This window comes from Lissotriton helveticus, chromosome 4_1 (assembly GCF_964261635.1).
Source record: "Lissotriton helveticus chromosome 4_1, aLisHel1.1, whole genome shotgun sequence".
Taxonomy (NCBI): domain Eukaryota; kingdom Metazoa; phylum Chordata; class Amphibia; order Caudata; family Salamandridae; genus Lissotriton; species Lissotriton helveticus.
This window is the reverse complement of record NC_136063.1, coordinates 742,808,342-742,829,628: the sequence shown is the minus strand read 5'-3', so window position 1 is coordinate 742,829,628 and position 21,287 is coordinate 742,808,342.

The following is a 21,287-nucleotide window of genomic DNA, read 5'->3' as shown; positions in this document are numbered from 1 at the left end:
GAGTGGAGAAGTGAAGGGAATGATGCATTATGGGTTTTGGAGTATTCAAAGCCAGCGAGGGTGTACCGCAAGACCAGGTGATTACCACGTGGTCAAGTGTGGGAGGAAATGGGAGAGGAGGGGCGGAGTCAGGGTTTAAATATCAGATGAACCGCGAAGTGTCGGATTATTTTGTTTTTGAATGAGGATGACGAACTGTTTAGCACCATGAAGGAAGGAGAGCAGGTATGTGAGAAACTCCAAAGAAAATAGGGGAATGGGAATACAGTGGAGGCGGGTAAAAAAACTGGAAGGTTTTAAAAGAACAGCTAGTATCGAGGGAAGGAATGATTGATGTGAGTGATTTGAAAAACAGTGGCACAGACAGAGGAACACGCGGTTAAGTGAAGGGTTAGTGGGGAGAAGACAAATGCATTAAAGGGAAGTTGCAGTACTGAAATGGGTGGAGTAAGCGGGGATGATTTGAAGGGGTGCTATACATGCAGGCTATTGAAAAGTAAATACTTGTGGGTGAGCAATATGTAATGAGTGTGTTTGGAGTAAAAACGCAAGAGATGTATACACACATAGTCCATGAGAAAAAATGACAGGAATATTGATAGCAATAAACGCAGAATAAACTGTGTATGATAAAATGGATGTTACATTAATAGAGATGCATATTGCAATTTTCAGTTACCCCTGACGAAGAGCCTTATTGGCTTGAAATGCATTGGGTGTGAATAAACTGCCTTTTATGAACCTGGCTCTAATACGTGTTTTTTAAGAAGGTTCGGAAGGCCCATCTTAAGCTTAAGAAACCTGGAAAATGGCCTTTTCCTTGCGTGTGGATTGGAGCAGTGTAAATGTGCATAAAAAGGCGGAGAACTATAGGATTAAAAAGAGAGTAAGAATGAAGAAACATTAAAAGGTTAAAAAAAATACAGACTGCTAAATGCTGTAGACGTCTGTGCCATCGGTTTGGGACCTAGTGGTGTTCCATTTTGTATGTGTCTTAGTTTAACACCTGACATTTGGGCTGAGCACGTTTCCGGTGAGCACGCCAAAGTGGAGGAGTAAAGAACATAATTGGATGTAAACTAGCAATTATATGAAAAAAGCTGTGCAACCCCTCTACATATCTTGTTTCACAAAAGTCAGCCCTCGGGGTAATGCACCCCAAAAAAATGAGCAACAAAAGGAATGATTGTGAACGACATCGGTGTCCACATGCAAGGCGGAAAATCTACGTTCAGAAAAGCAAGTTCGTTTTTGAGAAGTCACAACTGTACTGAACTGAGAATGTTTACTTTCAATGACGTTACAATTAGAATGATTAAAGCATGTTTTATTACGAGGACATTGATTATGTGAAAATCATGCATGAGACAGAAGCGCCGGGTGGAAAAGTGAAGGGAATGATGCATTATGGGTTTTGGAGTATTCAAAGCCAGCGAGGGTGTACCGCAAGACCAGGTGATTACCACGTGGTCAAGTGTGCGAGGAAATGGGAGAGGAGGGGCGGAGTCAGTGTTTAAAAATCAGGTGAATCGTGAAGTGTGGGATTATTTTGTTTTTGAGTGAGGAGGATAAGGTACTGTTTAGCATGATGAAGGATGGTTAGCAGGAATGTGAGAAACTCCGAAGAAAATAGGGGAATGGGAATACAGTGGAGGCGGGTAAAAAAACAGGAAGGTTTCAAAATAACAGCAAGTATCGAGGGAAGGAATGATTGATGTGAGTGATTTGAAAATCAGTGGCACAGACGGAGGAACACGCGGTTAAGTGAAGGGTTAGTGGGGAGCAGACAAATGCATTTAAGGGAAGTTGCAGTATTGAAATGGGTGGAGTAAGTGGGGATGATTTGAAGGGGTGCTATACATATGGTTTATTGAACAGTAAATACTTGTGGGTGAGCAATATGTAATGAGTGTGTTTGGAGTAAAAACGCAAGAGATGTATACACACATAGTCCATGAGAAAAAAATGACAGGAATAATGATAGCAATAAACGCAGAATAAACTGTGTATGATAAAATGGATGTTATTTTAATACAGATGCATATTGTGATTTTCACTTACCCCTGACAAAGAGCTTGATTGGCTTGGTATGCATTGGGTGTGAATAAACTGCCTTTTATGAACCTGGCTCTAATACGTGTTTTTGAAGAAGGTTCGGAAGGCCCATCTTAAGCATAAGAAACCTGGAAAATTGCCTTTTCCTTGCGTGTGGATTGGAAAAGTTTAAATGTGCATAAAAAGGCGGCGAACTAAAGGATTAAAAAGAGAGTAATAATGAAGAAACGTTAAAAGGTTAACCCCTTCACTGCTAGGCCTTTTCCCCTCCTGTGCTAAGCCTTTTTTTGGCTATTTGGGGTAGTGTGCGCTTAGGCCCCAGTAACTTTTTGACCACATAAGGTATCCACGCCAATTCTGCGTCCTTTTCTTCCAACATCTTGGGGATTGTAAAGGTTCCCAGGGTTTGTGGATTCCCTTGGAGGGGTCCCAGAAATTAAGCAAAATACAGTAACATTTTTGTTTTTTTCAGAAAAATTGGAAAAACGGACTGCAAATGAAAGCCTCTGGGGTTTTCCCTGCAAATGTTATCAAAAAAGGGTTTGTGGGGCTGAAAACACTATTTTCCCAGCTTTTAGGGAATGACAGTATTTTATTAGAGAACCAACATTTTTCACACAGTTGTGGCATTTTTCTGTGACATAGCCTATTTTGGCTATTTTTAGTGCTTTTAACCTCCTTCCAGTTAATGGTAAAAATGAGTATGAAAGAAATAATGGATCCTGGATAGGTATACATTTTTAGAAAAGTAGACAAAATTCTGAATTTAGAAAGGGGTCATTTGTCTAAATCCATGAAGGTTTCTTTATAGAAACTAACAGTTAAATTTTGAAAAAATTGAAAATTAGTTGAAAAAAACAGCCTTTTGTTTCAACGTTTTCACCTGTAACTTCATGTAATTATGACAGCTCTTTGAAAGAAATATACCGTTACATCTGCTGGACCTTCATGGTTGTGGGGATATATAGGACTTGTAGGTTCACCTAGAACCCGATGAACCCAGAGCCAAAAACTGAGCAGCTACTTGCAATGCTATTTTATTATGTACCGTGTATAGCGCAAATATTCGGGAAAATGTATACATGGAAAAATTGGTATGAAAGACACCTATGTATTTCTGAATTGGGTAAAAATTATAGAGTTTAGAAACAGAATATATTTGCACAGTTTCAAAATTGGGAATACTGATACTAGCATGAGAATTATTGGTCATTTTTCAAAAGGACTTCTTTTTTACACAATGTCTTTCATTTGGAAGGGAGAAATGCATAAAAACTCAATAGGTAATAACAGTTGATTTACAAATCTGAATTACCCTAAGTCTCCCGATAAAAACGGTACCTCACCTGCCTTGTGCCCGCGACAGGAAACGGCGCAAAACACAACGTGGTCACCCCTCAAACTTGCAGTGAAAAATTACCCTTTATTGACAGATTGCCTAGCTGTAGTTTTTGTACCCTAGCTCTGCCAGCACCTAGGGAAACCTAGCAAACCTATACATTTTTTAAAAGTAGACACCCTGGGAAATCCAGGATGGGGTGACTTGACTGCCTTCCACCAGGTTCTGGAACACAGAATCCCTTGCAAACCTAAACAATTGACCAAACAAACTAATTTTTCCTATATTTATGTGGTGGAAAGTTCTGGAATCTACGTGGATCCATAAATTTCCACCCACCCCGTGTTCCCCAAAGTCTTCTGAGAAAAATGGAACCTCACTTGTGTCAGTTGGCTTACTGCCTGCGACAGAAAACGGCGCAAAATGCAACATGGTTGCACCTCAATTTCGCAGTGAAAAATGACCCTTGTTTTGCAAAGTGCCAAGCTGTAGTTTTTTAACATTAGCTCTGCCGGCACCTAGGGAAATCTAGCAAACCTATGCATTTTTGAAAACTAGACACCCAGGGTAATCCAGGATGGGGTGACTTGACTGCCTCCCACCAGGTTCTGTTACTCAGAATCCCTTGCAAACCTAAAAGATTGACAAACAAAACACATTTTCTCCACATTTCTGTGGTGGAAAGTTCTGGAATCTGCATGGATCCACAAATTTCCACACACCCAGCGTTTCCAAAAGTCTTCTGAGAAAAATGGTACCTCACTTGTGTGGGTCGGCCTAGTGCCTGCGACAGGAAACAGCACAAAACGCAACATGGTCGTACCTCAATTTCGCAGTGAAAAATTGCCCTTTTTTTGCAAAGTGCCTAGCTGTCGTTTTTGAACCCTATCTCTGCCGGCACCTAGGGAAACCTTGCAAACCTATACATTTTTGGAAACTAGACACCCAGGGGAATCCAGGATGGGGTGACTTGACTGCCTCCCACCAGGTTCTGTTACTCAGAATCCCTTGCAAACCTAAAAGATTGACGAACAAAACACATTTTCTCCACATTTCTGTGGTGGAAAGTTCTGGAATCTGCGTGTATCCACACATTTCCTTCCACCCTGCATTCCCTAAAGTCTTTTGAGAAAAATGGTACCCCACTTGTGTGGGTCGGCCTAGTGCCTGCGACAGGAAACGGCGCAAAACGCAACATGGTCACGCTTCAATTTCGCAGTGAAAAAATTACCCATTTTTGGAAAAGTGCCTAGCTGTAGTTTTTGAACCCTAGCTCTGCCAGCATCTAGGGAAACCTAGCAAACCTATACATTTTTGAAAACAAGAGACCGAGGGGAATCCAGGATGGTGTGCCTTGACTACCTCCCACCAGGTACTGTTACTCAGAATCCCTTGCAAACCTACACAATTGACAAAAAAAAAACATTTTCTCCAAATTTCGGTGGAGTAAAGTTCTGGAATCTGCGTGTATCCACAAATTTCCTTCTACCCTGCATTCCCAAAAGTCTTCCGAGAAAAATGGTATCCCACTTGGGTGGGTCGGCCTAGTGTCTGCGACAGGAAACAGCACAAAACACAACGTGGTCACACCTCAATTTCGCAGTGAAAAATGACCCTTTTTTGGCAAAGTGCCTAGCTGTAGTTTTCGAACCCTAGCTCTGCCGGCACCTAAGGAAACCTAGCAAACCTATACATTTTTTAAAACTAGACACCAAGGGGAATCCAGGATGGGGTGACTGACTGCCTCCCACCTGGTACTGTTACCCAGAATCCCTTGCAAACCTAACAAATTGACAAAAAAAACACATTTCTCCACATTTCTGTGGTGGAAAGTTCTAGAATCTGCATGTATCCTCAAATTTCCTTCCACCCTGTGTTCCCCAAAGTCTTCTGAGAAAAAATTGTACCCCACTTGTGTGGGTCGTCCTAGTGCCTGGGACAGGAAACGGTGCAAAACGCAATGTGGTCACACCTCAATTTCGCAGGGAAAAATTACCCTTTGTTGGCAAAGTGCCTAGTTGTAGTTTGTAAATCCTAGCTCTGTCGGCACCTAGTGAAACCTAGCAAACCTATACATTTCTGGAAAGTATACACCCGGGGGCTTCCAAGGAGGTATGGCTTGCGTGGATCCCCCAACGTTCCCTTACCCAGAATCCCTTGCAAACCTCAATTATAGCTGAAGAAATCAGTTTTTTCACACATTTGTGTGTGGGAAAGCGTGGCATCACGGGGCTGACACAAATTTCCTACCACCCAGCATTCCCCCAGGTCTCCTGATAAAAATGTGGGAGGGCCAAGTAACCACGACATGCAAGGGCCCATAACCTAGTGAGACGACTTCAAAATTGCCTATGTCAAAACCACCTGCTTTTGCAAAGGGGGTCACCTGGGTTTTTGGCCCAGTGCTCGACGGCCATCTTGGGAAACATACCAAACCCACACATTTATGAAAAGTGGACACTTGTGGGCTTCCAAGGAGGTATGGCTTGCATGGAACCCCCAACGTTCCTTTAACCAGAATCCCTTGCAAACATCAATTTTAGCTGAACAAATCAGTTTTTTCACACATTTTTGTGTGGGAAAGCGTGGCATCACTGGGCTCACACAGATGTCCTACCTCCCAGTGTTCCCCCAGGTCTCCCGATAAAAATGGTGCCTCACTTGTGTGGGAGGCTCAAGTACCCACGACAGGGAAGGGCCCAAAACATTTTGAGGTAACATCGACATTGCCTATCAAAAAATGTTTTGGCTGAGCTGAGCTCGCCATGAGCACCCGAGCACTGCATGCCATGACGAACTCAGCTCGTCATGAGCATACAAGGGGTTAAGAAAATACAGACTGCTGAATGCAGTAGATGGCTGTGCCATCGGTGTGGGACCTAGTGGTGTTCTATTTTGGATGTGCCTTAGTTTAACACGTGACATTTGGGCTGAGCACGTTTCCGGTGAGCACGCCAAAGTTGAGTAGTAAAGAACATAATTGGATGTAAACTAGCAAGAATATGAAAAAAGGTGTGCAACCCCTCTACATATCATACAGCTTCACAACAGGCACCAGGCAGCACTGAGGTCATGGATGGAGACTGCTCACCCAAAGACTAACTAATGAAGGCACATACACCAGAATCCGGATGGTCAGATCACACAGATAGTAAGAGAACCACGCATTGTGGCGGCATGAGCGACTTTGATGTGGTCCTGTTGGCAGTTTCTTAGGGACACCTTAGCGCAGCCTACTAGAGGCCCAGTATACTCCACACAGTCCTGTGGCAGCCAGGCAGAAAAGGCCTCAAGGTAGTTCCTGTGAGAAAGGAGTCCTGGCATGAGAGGTAATTCTGAAACTCATCCACCAGTGCCGTCCAGGAAGTCTCTCACCACTGCACTGCCGTCCTCTGTCTTTGCTGGTCAGCCATCCATGGAGGCATGTTATATTCACAGGTATCTCTACAGTGGACTCCACCAGTGCTCCTGAAGCACCCTCAAGTTGATCTGTGTAAATAGACTCCAACCCCCTGAGACCAGGGGGACAGAGAACAGTAACAAAGGGGACTGTAGCCCCACGGACAGCTGATCAAAATATCCAGACTCTCTCCGCTCTACATTTCGTGCCTAGAGTCCCCTGGTTAAGCTATGCAGCTGTGATGCAGGGTGCTCCCAGCTGCACCTGACCGCTCATCCTGTCCTATGGACCGTCTGATTAGATTCAGTGGTGATTTTATCTTATTGTTTTGTTCTCTCCCACAAGTTGGACTTGCTGTCTATTTTCAATAAAGTTTGAGAGGGACGGAGTGACAAACTGGTCATGGTCTAGTGTTTCCTCAATAATGTGTTTCCACTAGTCAGTCCTTGAGGGCTGGCTTCCACACTCAACCACATCCATCCATATCACAGGTGTAACCGATCATGTGACCCTGTTAATAAATGGGGCTGGGTGCACGTGCCGAGGGGCAGTTCCAGACATTATCACTATGTGTCTGTTGTGGGTATTAGTGCTGCATGAGGTCCTGGGGCCCTAATCATTATAGCTTGAAACAATATTTCTCTGAGCTGTAGGCAAGTGAACTTTCACCCAGCTGCATCATAAATGCTTAAGTCATACTGCACTAAGCAAGTAAGTGTATGGAGCATGCCTTACCTGCCACAGGTGTATTTGGTGTAGGATTCCACAGGAAACTGTGAAACACATGTGTGTAAGTTATTTCTTTCACAACACATTTACCCAAAGACAACACTTAAAAAGACTGTTGGTCTCGTTATTACAACTGTTTACATTTATAAGCCCAGGGCTACTTTGCATGTTCAATAAAGGGGCATTGGGGGTGGGAGGAAGCACTCTCGAAAAATGGTAGGGGGTGTAGGAATGTGGTTACTTGATTGGAAACATTTTAAAGTACATATGCAATGTTAATACTCCAAACACCTTCCCCTCTGTGAACATAAAGTAGTTCATTTGGCCATTAGGAGTCTCTGGCTATTCCCTACGCTCAGTTATCATTTTGCAATTACATGCTGCTATTTCCTTTTTGCTCATTAACCTTTAAAATGACCTCCCATAGACCTGATTGTGCATGCTCTGTGGACATAACCAGTGGTTACTGGGCACATGGCATATGTACTACCCCATGCTTAAGTGGGGGTGAGGCAGGGTGGGTGGGTTTCGACAGACAAGGAGAGAGGTAAAATTAAATAAAATAATAAATACAACTACTTACATTGCGCTTGCTGCATTGCCTAGTCAGCGATGCGGCAAGGGCAAGGTAAGTGGTTTTGTTTATTTTTTTAAAATTTTCCCTTCTCCGTATTTGTCGACTTCCCCCACCGCACCCACTCCCCACCTCACCGCCCACCGCTTTTACCTGTGCTGGCTGCCACTGGCAAGTCTGCTAAATGTAATTGTGCGGTAAATGCCACATCCACAGGTTTTCATATTTACATAGGCCCTGACCATTGACCATTGTTTTATGAACGATCTAATAATAAATAGTAAAAAACCTACACTTTCTAATTCAAACATTGCCTATTATAATAGGCCCTGGCCATTGACCATTGTTTTATAAACGATCTAATAATAAATAGTAACAAATCTACACTTTCTAATACAAACATGTCCTATTATAAGCTGCACTTTGAAAAGAATAGTTTAAAAATCTCTCTCTCTTTGCTAACAACATTTTTAATAACGCAAACTTAGAATACAGATTGATGTATGTTGTAACAGAAAATTGTGGTTGATACAGAAATAGTCCATGGAGCGACACATATATCAATCATACAACAACACAACAAAGAGAAGACCATCCGATAAGTAGGAAAATGCTCAGCTCAAACAATAAAAAACAAAGTAATAATACAATATTATAAATAGTTATGATGAAGTAACTTAACAGGTACATTTGGGTCCAATACTCTGAAAACATATGCAAATTCACTCAGTATTGAACAAACTTAGAAAGAAATAGTACACAGAAATTAGAAACAATGGGGTAAAAAGAAGAAAGAAAAAGAAGAAAAAACGGAGACTATCTGTAACACAAACGAATATATGATTTTTCAACGACTTCAAGTTCCACGCATGGCATAACCACGCGAATTTTACATCGCAAGTGGCTTTACCACGCTGGAATTTACAACGAAGGATTGTACCACGTCTTACCTGCACGTCTTTCTCCAGCAGCCCTTACTTCCATCTACCATGGAAACAAGCGTCAAAACACGTCTTCCAAAATAAATAAAGGACTTCTTTTTTGACGTACACTGCACGTCTTTGGGGGAGGCTCTTTCCTTTTACTTCATTAATACCACAGAGCGTTTTTTTTTTTAAATCTAACTTGCTCCTTAATTGTTGTTATTTTTGGGGGGGAGACCCCCCCCAGCCCCCCCAGCCCCCCTAGCCCCCCTCCCAACCCTCCCCCAGCACGACTGGACGGAATACCACGTCTCCCCCCAACCCACGCTGAACGTACTTTCGTGGTATAGACGGTCGTGGAAGGCACCCACGTTGAAAAAACGTTTGCGTGGTAAGTGTACCGTGGTAAACGTTATGCGTGGGGATGCCTTCGTAGTAAATGATGTTTCCCAACACAAACAGGGTATGTACTATTGGAATCACACAGATCATGGTATTCATTGAGTTCTGTGAAATTATTTTGGGGCCACTTATATCAAGCAATGTTGCGTTCGCAAATAGGCCCACTCGCAGAATCGACCAGTTTGTGAAAGCAAAAAAACTCTTTTCCCATGTATCAACCCTATGTTGCGATTTGGTAATCTGTTACCGAATCGCAAAATGGGTTTGCGATTCGGAATTCGGAAGGATCATGTTTAGGGCATCACTTCCAAACAGCAAATCGCTGCAGTATGTATGAATGTTTTTTGACCGTGAATTAGGTCGCAAAACATGTGCGTTTTACCACCAACTTCAAGTTGGTGGTAAACCATTCACAAATGGGAATGGGTCCCCAAGGGACACCTTCCCCTTTGGGAATGGGAGTGAAAACATTTATGGACCACTGACTGCTCTTAAAAAATGAAAAGAAAACTTTTCCTTTTTTTTCATGTAATTGCAACCCTTTTTTCCTTTCAGGAAAACAGGTGGCATTTAAAAAAATTATCGCTTTATTGAAAAGCAATCACCAACATGGTGGTCTGCTAACCCTAGCAGCCCACCATCCCCGTGATTTAGCGATTCCTAGGGGGTCGCTAATTGCGACCTACCTCATTAATATTAATGAGGCATGTTGATTTGCAACTCCTTAGAAATCATTAAATGAAACTCTTGGAGTGTCCTACATTAGGATTAGAGATTGCCTACGTGCGATTTGCTGAAAGATCACAATTAGGTCATCGCTATTCCTAATATTGATACATGGGGCCCCAAGTGACTTCCACAGTTTCTGAGGAATTTGAGGATTGCCACTCTCTAACATTTGAGTAGAATAGGCAGTGCTTAATTTGTGCCGGTGCTTTCCAGTGCTTAGCACCGGCACTTATTCATCAGGGCCGGGTCTACACTAGGCGTCTGCCACAATGCCATATGACCTGTAAAGTAAATATAATTACATCACCGACTCACCGCAGACTGTGCTGTTCCTCTCCTGAGTCCCTGGTGAAGTGTGTTGTGGCTGGGAGAGCCAATAATGGAAAGACTTTATTCATATTGATGGTGCAAATTTGCCTTGGGCCCTTAATTTAGTGTTGCCGGTGGGTGGGACATTGATTGGGCTGGGTTTAGTCCTTCTGGGGTAGGAGCTGTGCGAAAGCGTGTGTAGATTTTTTCAAAATGCCACGCCCTTGCATACAGGACAGGCACCCGACTAGTCACCATTACTTCAGCTCGACGTCGAGGGCAGGCAGCAAAGGCAGTGCAGCCAACCAGTAACTGTAAGTAGCAAACCAACGCTGCTTGATAATAAACAGACTTACTTGGTATGTGAAGTTAACTGAGTTGGAGGCCTGCCCTGAGCAATTGTGCCTCCGGCGCCGGGCACTGTGTGTAGGTACAATACCCCTGGCCAGGGGAGGCTGAAAGGGCAGGGCCTTTAACTTAACCCATATTGGCGATTCTTACGAATATGCAGTTTGTCCATTAACAGCACAGTGCAGTGCTGTGAGAATTCACTCCCCCACAATCAAGGACACGCTTCTCTCGCACACAAATATGATCTTAAAAGGACACAAACACATGTGCACAAACCCCTACACACACACATACATAATCCCCTAGACAAACACATACGTGCACAAATGGGCACACACAAACACACTTAAATCACACACAGACATGACCATTAGTTCAACATTGTTAACACAAGCGTGCACACACATGCAAACATAGGCACCTGGGAATGCCTCAGACACAAAGCTACACCCGCATTATAATTATTTCGCCCCATGCATGCACACATTTCTCAGCATAATTTGCACACTCGCGGAATTTTGCAGAGCAATAGCTACACACAGCAAAGGTGAACACACACACTGCTATGTATGCCATGTACACACACACCCCCATGTATATCTCACATGTGCGCTACATACACAAACATAGCAGTGGCAGCACATATACACATGTGTTCAAAGTATTAAACGCCTTCATGGAGACCATCAAAAACGAAATAATGCATGCTTAATTTAAGTGCTTATCATGTCCAGGATGTTAATAGATTTGTACGAAAAAAACTCAAAAAGGAAATCCACACCAGTTTCTCACATTGATACATATACAGACGCACACACATAAAGTACGTGCAATTAAAATGTGATTTGCCAGATTATCTTTTTCTTGTGTTTCTCAGCCACAGATGCAGTGTTTCATCATCACCATGTCTAGTCAGGATATGAGATTGAAAACTATATTCCAAAATAATCCGAATCACCTTTTTCAGAAAAAGCCTTTACAATCTATGTACAGACGTGATGCACATCCATGCTCACACATACACTAATAACACACACACTTGCACACAAAGGAGCATACCGATGCACCCATGCAGACCAAAGGGGACACATACTCAAATGGCACACATACTCAAGCTTTAGCACATGAGTTAATAGGTAAACAAACAAATAAAGGAGGCACTCATTTACACACAAAGGCACACAGATAACATATGTCACACACAAAAACAATCCCACAAATGCACACATACATGCAATATCCAGTGCGTCCACACACATGAGGACCAGCCACAAACATAACAATTATTTAAACATAGTTCACACAAGCTCTTGGAAAGCCGTACGAGTAGACCATAAGCACATACAAATATGGACAGAACTGAAGTTTCAAATACATACATATTTTTCAATACAACGCACATTACCATATACATTTAAATCTTTCACATATATGCCCATGCACATTGGTCCAGTGTGACTTCCACATAAACATTAGTAGAGCAATAATTATACACACAACAAAGGTGTTCACACACACACAAATAGAAAGTGATGTGCCTGCAACAGGCACAAACACATACACACACAAGGCTTGCGTCAACAGGGACATACAAGCAATCAGTCATACAACAACACTCTAAGTCAGGCAACACAAACTAGCATACCCATAAGCAAACGGAAACATACACTATCAGGCACATACAAGCACAGGCACCATTGATGCGCATAAGCGCAACTGATGCACATGAGCATGAGGCACACACAAACAAGGAGGAGCACACAGGATTGCACTCATAGGGGTATGACACACATAATGTGCACTATAGTTGTCCCTCAAGTGTTCCTTTCCCCCTTCTCTGCTGATGGTCCCCCACCTCACCTCACCACTGTACCGCCTGCTGCTCCTCTCTGTCCTGGTCACCCTTTCTCTCCCCCAGTGCAGGCCTTGCTTACCTCCTGGTGAGCACTGACAGAACTTGTCTTTGTGCCTCTGTGGCATTTAACAAACTGGGAGCAGACTGCCCCTCACGCTGTTGTCCTAGCTGAAGCAAAGGATTCAGAGTAAATCTGTGTTTCATTAATTGTCGCTTTTTTACCCTTAAATATCATTCCATGCTAATAAATAAAGTGTAAGTTGCCAGGGAGGTAAGTCTAGAAGGGCAGGTGTGTGCCTCCTTGTGTAACACTGGAAAGAGCGGGGTCTTCTGAGATCTAAGACAAAGTACCCGGCTCGCTTGTAGGGGTGAAGACAGAAGGGTAACACAGGAAGAGTATATTCATTATTTTGTCATCACAGCAGCAACTTACCAAGCACCATGGCACATGTGCAGGATACAGGTCTGGCTAGGGCCTTAGTCCTGACCGATCTAGGGCTTGCCAAACTGTTACTCGTTGGCCTTATTTGCCTTTGGGTGCATGAGAAGAGTTTGTGCATGAACTAAAATGTTGACCTCTACTGATCTAGCCAGAGTAAGTAAAGCATAGCCCTTAAAAGATCATGTAGTTTATGTTCAGGTTGCCAAGAATTAATTCTCGTTCACTTCTCTCCTTGTCTATGAAGTGTGTTTGCAAGAAGCAGGCAATATCCATACCTCAAAGAAGGTCCATGGAGACAGCTCATGTCATCAAGTCCTTTTACTTGCCATTTGGCCTCTTTTTATTAATTTACTGGCACCTGTGCCATGTGCTTGTTGCCTGGATTGTTGCACCTTCGCTTTACCCTCCTTTGTGCTGTGCATACACAGTACTGCACTGTTGCTCTGGCTCGGCTAGTGCTGTTTAGTTGCCAGATGTTTTGGTATTAACTGTGCACCTACCCTCCTGGGCTCTACCTCTCCGGCTACACACACCTGACAACAAAACACTTCCTGCAAATTCAACACGGCCAACTGTGCACTCCTCGAAGGTGTAGCGTGCTACTGCACCCCACATAGGGGTATGAAGCGCTATACAATGCCAAGCACACAGTGCATCCAACAGAGGCACATCTGTCACGTTCTAGGCTGTCCACTTTGCTTCTGTACTACACCTATAATTTTCCTCCCACAGGAACTTCCGATATAAGCATACATATAATTATAGCTCAGAGGTTAACCGTGTCTGAAACAGAGAACTGTGCATGTCTGGCAGGGTCTAATTCGAAGACAGCAAACTCAGCTTCTCATCGTTTCAAACTCAATAAAGTCAGTACCATTAAGTTGTATGACAATAAGATGAAGTATTTGAGGTGTGCACTGGTACGTGTTTTATACTTATAAATAGTGCTTAATTTGAGCCGGTGGTTTCTGGTGCTCTGCTCCACCACTGAATTGTCAGCATCATATCCAGCTCTAGTGACAGTCTACCGCATGGTAGAGCTGTCTAAGATGTGCACAACAACTGTTTTTATTAAGTCACATGGCACGGAAAAGGAATTCAGCCTTTCACGCCATTATTATAGCTTTGTGTGGCCTGAAATAGTCTGAAATGTCATACATGTAGGATTGCGGTGGTTAGGTGTTATGTTGGTATTGTCATTGACGGCTCTGGCAGAGGCAATGCGTGGTGCTGGCTCAAGTGGCCTTTCGAGAAGAGCCCCGGCACTTAATTTTTTACAAATTAAGCACTGAAATAAGTACTTCCCAGATAGAATACCCAAGCCAACCAGTGTGATACGAGGCATGTTTAAACGTTTTGCAGTCAATGAGGATAACCTTAATAGCAAAAGTCAATAAGAGGCCGTGGAGATTCATATCTAGTTCTGACAACAGGGATGTCTTATTGGAAACAAAAAACTAAGCAACCAACCGCGAACTATAGATTCTGCACTTCACTCTCCGTTTCCTCTTGATCAACCCGTCAGTGCACAACAATTCCTGTACCTGCCGCCCTTCGGTACAACTGCTATGCAGAATGGAAAATTGTACTTGATCTGAAATGATGCACCAGTAATCTTCTCATCTAAACATAAGCAAATAGTCGTAGTGATAGGTGTTCCTTTTTATTTTATTTTCAGATCTTTTAATTCCTTTTCCAAAATTCTCTATCTCTGACCAAATTTCTGTATACAATGTTTCTAGATTACTAGTGTAGATGACAAGGTCGTCCGTTACAACCCAATTTTTTTCTCCTATCCATTGCATTTGAAGGGAATAATATTCTGGCAAGCTCTTAGTTTACAAGCCAAAGGTTCGACGTAAATATTAAAAAGTAATGGGAAGAGCGGGCAAACTTGTCTAGTCCCTCTTCCGATTTGTATAGATCTGGTAAGTTTCCCATTAACAAGAATTTTTGCTGAGGGGTTTTTATAGATGGCTTTAATTGCTGTCAGATATGTTTCACCCAGATCGAAACGCTGTATCACTTTAAACAGGAATGACACGTTGACCCGATCAAACGCTTTGGCAGCATCAAATGTCATTACTACCAAAGGGTTCTTATACATCTGGGCCATATCTATAGCTCCAATAAGGTCCTGTATTAATTCACTAAGCTGCCTCCCTTTCATAAACCTCTTTTGATCTAGGAGTATGAGCGAGCCCATTACTTTGTCCAGACGCTTAGCAATAATCTGTGTATAGATTTTATGATCACAGTTTAAAAGAGAAATAGGTCTGTAGGACTCGCAGATACATGGGTTTTTATTCGGTTTTAAAAGAATTGTAATGGTTGCCTCTTCCCATGAGACAGGGGGACTAGGACCTTCTACATAGGAAAAATTAAATAATTGTAGAAGAATGGGTGCCAGTTCTTTTTTTAATATGCTATAGATCTCATTGGGAATAGAGTTGGGGCCAGCCGCTTTATCCTTTTTTAGAGAGCTAATGGCCTGAGCTATTTCTTCCACAGATATAGGACGGTTTATTTGTTCTTTTTTATATTGTTGGAGCAAAGGAGGAGCTTACTCTGATAGAAAATCATCCATAAGGTTTTCATCAATTATCTTCTCCTCTGTGTATAAGTTTTTGAAAAACTGGACAAAGGCTTCCTCGATTTCGGCTTCATCTGTAATTATACTGCCAGTGTCTAGACATCGAAGATCCCTTATCCAGTTTCTCATCTTGTTAGTTTTTGTTTTCCAAGCGAGGAGCTTACTACAACCCTCCCCATACTCATGATGGGCTAGTTTGCTAGCATCCCATTTTTTTTAATCGTTTCTAAGAAGTCGGCGAGCTTATGTTTTGCAGTTGTTAACATTCTTAAAATATTCACGTTCCCTTTCAAATCTTTCATGCAGTTTGTATAGCTCATTCTCTAACTTTTTAGTCTCCTCTTTTATTTTCTTAGCCTGTGAACAAGATATAGCTATTAACAAGCCCCTCAAGAAGGCCTTATAAGTGTCCCACACTGGACATGGTCAGAGTTAAGATTAATGTCAAAGAACTATTTAGTTTCTACTTTCAATTTTTCAATTACAGTGTTTTCTAGTAGTAATACTCGATTGATAGTCCACCTCCGTGGTGGTTGGGCAATACACATAGCTATTTTTAAAATAACTGTGGAGTGGTCTGACATATGCTCAGGGACATGGCTAACTTTGATAGTGTTTCTGCTTGCTGTTGCACCCACTAAAAAAATATCAATTCTTGACCAATATCAACCTTTTTTATTGTGGAATGTACATTTCCCATCTTTTGTTTTAGAGTTATTGGCCATCTCTCTCCAAATATCTACTAGCCCTATATCTGACAATAGTTGTCTTAAAGCCCTTCTAATTTTTTGTGGGTTAGATGCTACTCTATGAGATGTAGTGTCTTGTCTCGGGTCTAGGACCAGCTTAAAATCACCCCCCAGTATTACGTAGTCATTGGGTTCACTTAGATGGAGAAGTAAAGTATATAAGGAGGCCGGGTCATCCACATTCGGTCCATAGTAACTTACAAAGGTCATCCAGACCTTACTGATTTTTAATTTAGCAATTGCCCACCTCCCCAGCGAATCAACTATACACTCATCCAACATTGCTGGCAGCGATTTTTAAATTAGAATGGCTACTCCTTTTGTTGTACAGGATTTAGTTGTACAGATACAGTGTTCAATCCAATTTAGATTTTTTAAAACCATTGCCCATTCCTCTTTGAGTAAATGAGGTTCTTGGACAAGGAAAATCTTACATTCTGATAGTCTTAGATATTCTAGTATCCTTTTTCTTCTAGAGGGGACCCTCAACCCATTTACGTTCCACAATATGATTTCCAGGTCTTTTACTCTATCATTTTTAGGCATAGAGTATTAACTGATTGTCATTATTATTAATATTTAAGAAAAGAGGACAGAGATATTTTGAATTAACATTGTTAAATAAGAACAGTTTTTTTGTTTTTCTCCCACATGCTCCCCCACCCAGTGTATCAATAAATGTTTTTCTTTATTGCATTTTAAGTGAAGTACCCTCCCCCCCACCCCTTGGGGAAACCTCCCTTACTACTATTAGAGGAACTCCTCTAACTTTCAGGCTCTATCTCTAACCCGGCTTTTTATTTCTGATACTCTAATCTGGATGAGCTCTTTATCTGATCAACAGGGCATTAGCTTCTTCTTGGTCTTTGAAGTTAAACATTTTGTTGTTCTACATTACTTTAAGTGAAGCGGGTAAACATAGGTTTGTCGTGGCTCCTAAATTTTTCAGTTCTTGCATTGATTTCCCCAACTCCCATTGCTTTTCTTGAGTAATATGGGATATGTCCGATCTGATACGGAATGTCCATCCGCCTTTGGCGGGTCTGGGATCACGGGGTACCGGGGATTAATTTGAGCGCCATTTTGGATCGGGCTTGGGCACTCTCGCGTACTCTCGCGAGATTTCGGCCGACTGAGCCTATTTGAGGCAGCGAGTGACCGTGGGTCAGCCTGGAGAAGGCGACCACTCTACATCGACCTCGCTAGCGCTAGCCGCGCTTTTTGCCTGCTGCATTGCATTTTTAAAATCCCGTTTTTGTATTTAATTTGAATTTGCTATTCTACCTTGTTCTTAACTGTAGCGACCTCCTGGCCTCACTTCCTGCACATTAAACCCCCCCCTGGGGACCATCACCACTGCCTTTGGCGGGTCCGGGATCACGGGGTCCGGGGATTAATTTGAGCGCCATTTTGGATCGGGCTTGGGCACTCTCGCGTACTCTCGCGAGATTTCGGCCGACTGAGCCTATTTGAGGCAGCGAGTGACGGTGGGTCAGCCTGGAGAAGGCGACCACTCTACATCGACCTCGCTAGCGCTAGCCGCGCTTTTTGCCTGCTGCATTGCATTTTTTAAATCCCGTTTTTGTATTTAATTTGAATTTGTTATTCTACCTTGTTCTTAACTGTAGCGACCTCCTGGCCTCACTTCCTGCACATTAAACCCCCCCTGGGGACCATCACCACTGCCTTTGGCGGGTCCGGGATCACGGGGTACCGGGGATTAATTTGAGTGCCATTTTGGATCGGGCTTGGGCACTCTCGCGTACTCTCGCGAGATTTGGGCCGACTGAGCCTATTTGAGCATTTCATCGGTCGCGCAGCGGGGACGCGCAGCGGAAGCGCCTTCATTGCGCCTGAGTCCAGCCAGAGTCCTGCCCGTCTGCGCTCGTCCGCGCTAGGCAGGGCTATGCAGGTCTCTCTGGCATGATAGGATGATATCTTCTGCAGATTTACGCTCGCTGCGACGAGGGGTAAGTGGATGTCGCCACGGTACTTTGGATCCTCTTTGTGGTCCTTATCAGTGCCCCATTTGCTCTTTTATTCTTCCGGCTCCACAACCTATTTTGCTTTTTCAACCCAAATCCCCTAGAGCTCCCATCTCTGGTCCTAAACGGGGCTCAGTTATTAGTCCGCCTCTTAAAATATTTCTTCTGAACGTAAGGTCTTTGGCCTGCCACTCGCAAGAAGTCTTCTCATTGATTTCTGATGAAAATCCTGATATTTTCTTTTTTACCGAAACATGGCTCCACGACAATTCGATGGCTGTGATTAACTTAGCCCTCCCAGTAGGCTATACCATGCACTCATCCCATCGTATTGGTAGAGGTGGAGGCATCGCAGTCGCGGTAAAAACTCGCTATTCATGTGTCTGGTCTCCTACTACTATAGCTGGATGCGAGAGTGCGCACTTCAACATCACTGTAAGTCCCCATTTCACCTTTGCGGGACTTTTAATCTATAGGCCTCCTGGTCCTGATGGTGCGTTTCGTGTCAGTCTTCCAGATGTGGTTTCCTCTTTAGTTTTGAAAACCAAAAATTTTACGGTCATTGGTGACCTTAATCTTCATATGGATGCCCCACTTTCCAACTCAGTCCAAAGCTTGCTTTCTGATCTCGAGGCATTTCAATTAGTCCAACTGGTTGAGTTCCCGACCCATATCGGTGGACATCTGTTGGATCCTGTTCTGACGAACATCTCTTCCAATATTGAAGTGCTTCAGCCAAAGCCTATGGCCTGGACTGATCACTATCTGATCGAAACGCGCATCACTATCAACATCCCTCCAGCCAATAACAACCTGCCTAAGACTCTTAAGCGTCCTTGGAGAAACTTGAACCTAGAGCACTTTCATCATTTTTTGTTGCAGCACCATCCCCAACCTCCTGAGGAAGTTTCCCGTGGTTATGACGACTTTTGTAAATGGCTTGAGCAGTCTCTGGATACCCTTATACCAGCTAGGTGGAGCAAGGCTAAATCGGGCTCCCCTAATCCCTGGTATGATGATTCCCTTAGGGTATTGAAATCATCTTGTAAAAAAGCTGAACGTGCCTGGCGCAGAAACCATGATACTGTTCTTAAAGCAGCCTATAGATCCTGCACCAGAACGTATCATAGGGCTATATGTTCTGCCAGGGCTGCTTTCTACTCACAGGAAATAAAAAACAGCACTAACCCTACCAAGACCATTTTTAGGGTGTGCAAAGACCTCACCAATAAAAGAACTGCCTCCACGCTCACTGCCTCCATGACACACTGCGAGGATCTGGCATCGTTCTTCGTTGAAAAAGTGGAAGCCATATATAGGTCGTTTGCTCTGCCTTTTGTCAGGGAAATTAATAGTGCCCCTCTGGTCTCCAAATCCCTATTAGCCATTACAGGTCCTACCCAAGAGGAGTTCTTAAATCTGACGATCAAAGTTAAATCTGGCTCTCCGGATGACCCTATGACACCCATGCAATTCCGCGACCTCGCCGATTGCTGTTACCCGGCGATGCAGAGCTTAATTGAACTTTCTTTTAGAACTGGTAGTGTTCCCACTGCTTGGAAGCAGGCCACTATTATACCAATTCTAAAAAAACCTTCTCTCGACCCTTCCAAATCAGAGCATTACCGACCCATCTCCCTCCTTCCTTGGATGGCTAAAATAGCCGAAGCTCACGCCAATAGGATTTTATCCCTCCACCTGCAAGAAGCAAATATACTAGACAACTCCCAGAATGGGTTTCGAGCCGGTCATAGTACCGAGACCGCCCTCTTGGCGGTGGTGGAACATATCAGGAAAATACTAGACCAAGGTCAGACGGCGGCACTGATCCTATTCGGATCTAAGTGCCGCCTTCGACACGGTCTCCCACCAGATCCTGTTACACCGCCTTGCGGAGGCTGGAGTTGAGGAACAAGCACTTGATTGGTTTCGATCAATTCTTACGGATCGAACCTTTAAAGTTTCTACACCTCCCTATATCTGTGCCCCTCGCCCCATTCTGCAGGGAGTTCCACAGGGTTCGGCTCTCAGCCCCACCCTTTTTAATTTGTATGTTGCACCACTGGCGCAGGTAGCTGCCAGTTTCGGTCTTACAATAGTGTCATACGCCGATGACACTCAGTTGGTTGTGTCACTCAATGGCGACTCCAATATGAGTGCCTCCACCTTTCAGGCAGCCCTTAAAGCTGTCGCCGGCTGGATGGCGAATAATCGCTTACAACTTAACGCCACCAAGACGGAGGTCATTCTCTTCGGTAGGGACAGTGAGCTATGGGGAGACCAATGGTGGCCTCCTGAACTGGGGCCTGCTCCCTCTCCTGTAACTGAAGTCAGAAATTTGGGCGTATGGCTTGATGATCAACTGTCATTTATTCCTCACATCAAACGTGTCGCGGGAACTTGTTTTGGCGCTTTACAGTGCCTACGGCCCATTTTTAAATTTTTTGACGCGGACACTCGGCAGATTATAGTCCAAGCTATGGTATTGACCAGATTGGACTATGCCAGCTCCCTGTTTTTGGGTGTTAATCAAGCTGAGCTGGCCCGTCTTCAGCGGATACAAAATGCGGCGGCGAGGATGCTGGTCGGCCTCCCTAAATTTGTCTCTGCTCGTAGCACTATCCACGACCTCCACTGGCTCCCAGTAGGCCAAAGAATTAAGTTTAAGGCTTTGTGCCTTACTTTCAAAATTCTTAAATTGGCCTCCCCTCCTATTCTCGCCCAGACCATTCTTCACTATGTCCCCTCAAGAGCCCTTCGGTCTGCAGGGTCAAATTTGGCCATTATTCCTCGCTTTAAAAAATCCAGAATGGGCGGCCGTTCCTTTTCGGTGATGGCGGCTACATTATGGA